This window comes from Myotis davidii, unplaced genomic scaffold (assembly GCF_000327345.1).
Source record: "Myotis davidii unplaced genomic scaffold, ASM32734v1 scaffold46, whole genome shotgun sequence".
Taxonomy (NCBI): Eukaryota; Metazoa; Chordata; class Mammalia; order Chiroptera; family Vespertilionidae; genus Myotis; species Myotis davidii.
The window spans coordinates 2,928,597-2,931,363 of NW_006383006.1; the positions used below are offsets into that span (position 1 = coordinate 2,928,597).

The 2,767-nt window shown below is 45.2% G+C and overlaps 1 protein-coding gene and 1 long non-coding RNA gene across 2 annotated transcripts in view; one reads left to right on the forward strand and one right to left on the reverse strand.

Annotated features, from left to right (window-relative positions):
- The window catches only part of LOC107181559, a 22,988-nt gene extending 20,394 nt beyond the window's left edge, over positions 1–2,594 (reverse strand). Inside the window, exon 1 of the long non-coding RNA XR_001512221.1 lies at positions 2,481–2,594. This is a non-coding gene — a long non-coding RNA (uncharacterized LOC107181559). The remainder of the gene's footprint in view (positions 1–2,480) is intronic.
- Positions 1–2,767, forward strand: part of TGM5 (transglutaminase 5) — a 30,330-nt gene that overhangs the window by 15,630 nt on the left and 11,933 nt on the right. The gene's annotated exons all lie outside the window — the stretch shown is intronic.

Consider the following 2,767-nt stretch of genomic DNA (forward strand, 5'->3'; position numbering starts at 1 on the left):
AGCTCAAAGGCAGCTTCTAGACAGTTCTTGAGAGACTTTAAAAGTGTGGTTTTGAGCTCTATATCTTCCATTTCTGACATTTCCATCCTGTTTCTTTGTCTCCTCATTTTTTTATCTTTTCTTGGTGCACCCCCTAGTGGTATTTGTTCGAAGCCTTGTTGTAGTTAACCCTTGATTGATGTCGGGAATACCTGGGGTGATTTGACCTCCAGGCTAACTGGCTGTCAAAATACCTGTTTTAATGTCCTTGTCAGTTAGTTCCATGATCCCTGTCATTTCTGGATCTAGTTCTATTGAGTGACAATTTTCCTGTTTCTTTACATCCCTATATCATCCCTATATATATATATTTTTTTATTCTTGATTTCAGAGAGAGGAAGGAAGAGGGAGAGAGAATCATTGATTGGCTGCCTCCTGCATGCTTTCCTGTGGGGATTGAGCCCACAGCCCAGGCATTGCCCTTGACCAGAACCGAACCTGGGGCCCTTCAGTCCGCAGGCCAACGCTTTAACCACTGAACCAAACCAGCTAGGGCTACTTTTTTTTAAAGTAGGCTTTATTTTTTAGAGCAGTTTTAGGTTTTATTGTCACTGCGGACAAGTGAGAATATGACCTCGTGCTAACATATCTGAAAAACTAAGGCAAGATAACCATCTTGTTGTGGAAACAATTAAAGGCATGGTACCTGGAGCAGGAAGTGGTTACATCTACCATTTGGAAGCTTACTACAACCCGGGAGAAGTTAAACGATGCTAAAAATCATCAAATTTAAATGCAATTACTTTGATTTTATATTAGCTGGGGCTTTGGCTCTATTCTTCAGTATAAGCCATGGAAGTGTGATTGCAAAGCTGACCAAATGAATTTCAATAAATTGAACTCTAACTTTCCATTAATTTCTCTTATAAAATTGGAGCTACATTTCTGTATGCGGAGGCAGGGCTGGTGGTGGAGGGAGAACTTGTGAGAAGCCTTCATGTCCAGCCTGACACAGACTGCGTGTTTTAATGCACCATCAGCACAGTGTCTGCCACCAGTCAGGAGTGAAGCTGCACTCCTGGAGGGCAGGAATGTCTTTAGCTTCTGTGCACTTTGCATCTAACTCACTGCCTGGCTCATGGCAAGGGCTCGACACTTGTCGCTGAATAAGTGCTAAAATGGCCAAGTAAAGAGAGACAGTAATTCATGCTGGGTGTTGTGCAGTATGCCTTGGGAACTCTAATTCTTTCCCAGCTCTGAGATCTTCTCCACCTTTTCCAAATATCACCATGTGAGTGCGCATGCCTGTAGATGCACACACACAAGCACCCCCCATATGGGTTTCTTTTTTATGGGGGACTCAGCTCCCACAACACTATCAATGAGCCACCTGAGTCTCATGTCAAACTGTGAATCATTGGGAGTGATACTCTGCAGAAACCGTGTGCACAGGTTAAAGACAACCCGCTTCCAACACAATTTAATGCGCGTCTACTCTGTGCCCATCCAGACATGTGGGGCAGGAGTGAGCACCACCACTGACACTTCAAGTGGCTGATCATGAATTCTGCAATCCGGGTGAAGAACAGAGGCTTGTTCACTGCTCTCCCTACTCAGTTCTCCTCAGCACATTCTCTTACTACCATAAGTGTTACCCACCCATTTGACTGTCATCTTAGCATAAATCCTGGCCCACGCCATGCTCCTGAGTCACTTGAATGCTCTTGCATCACTCCTGTCTCAGGTTCCTTCAATGACAGCTCTTCGAACCGTCACCCTCCCCTCTGAGGCTGTCCTGTGTCACCTCCACCTACAACTCGCTTGTCGGCTCTGCTCACTCCCTGCCCTTGTTCCTTGGCCCTGTGCAGACATGCAGACGTGCCACTCCAAGGAGAACTCCAGGTTCCCCTTTGGGCTTCTCTCCTCCCTGTCTTGGTCCATATCCAGGGGTGTGTCCATGCCTTAGCTTGGAGAGGCTTTGTGCCAACGTATGAGCAGGAGCCTAAACTAAAATCTATAAACAATTAAATGTTTAATATAAATAAGTATTTGAACTAAAAATTATGAACATTTTAAAAATTACAGTAGTATGTGAACAATGCTGAGAAGTATCTATATATTTTTTTCATTAGTTTATTATAAAAGAAACACGGAACTTAATTACATGACGAAAGATTTCAGAACTTCAATGGAATGGGCAGCTTCACATGATGCCATTTCAATAGTGATTTATTTCAGTCTACTGGTACATACTTTCCAGGAATGTCACCATCTCTAAATAAGAAATAATCCTTGTCTAGAACTACTTCGGTGCCTCCATATTCTGGAAGGAGACCTTTATCTCCAACTGTCACGCTAATAGGTTGAATCTCTCCACCCTTTCCTTTGGAGCCTGATCCAATAGGGACTACTGTGGCTTGCAATACTTTTCCTGGAGGTTTTTCTGGAAGCATCATGCCTCCTTTGGTTACAGTTTCTGCAGCGCTGCTTTCAGCTAATACTCGGTCAAAGCGGGGAAGGAACTTCCTAAGGCCTGTCCTGCCATGACTCCGACCACCGCTGCCTGTGCTCCGCTGTCGTACCGCGGCTGCAAGGAGAGACCTGCAGTCACTGCTGGCCACTATCTATATTTCTTTTTTTTTTACAGCGCTGCTCAGCTAATACTCGGTCAAAGCGGGGAAGGAACTTCCTAAGGCCTGTCCTGCCATGACTCCGACCACCGCTGCCTGTGCTCCGCTGTCGTACCGCGGCTGCAAGGAGAGACCTGCAGTCACTGCTGGCCACACTA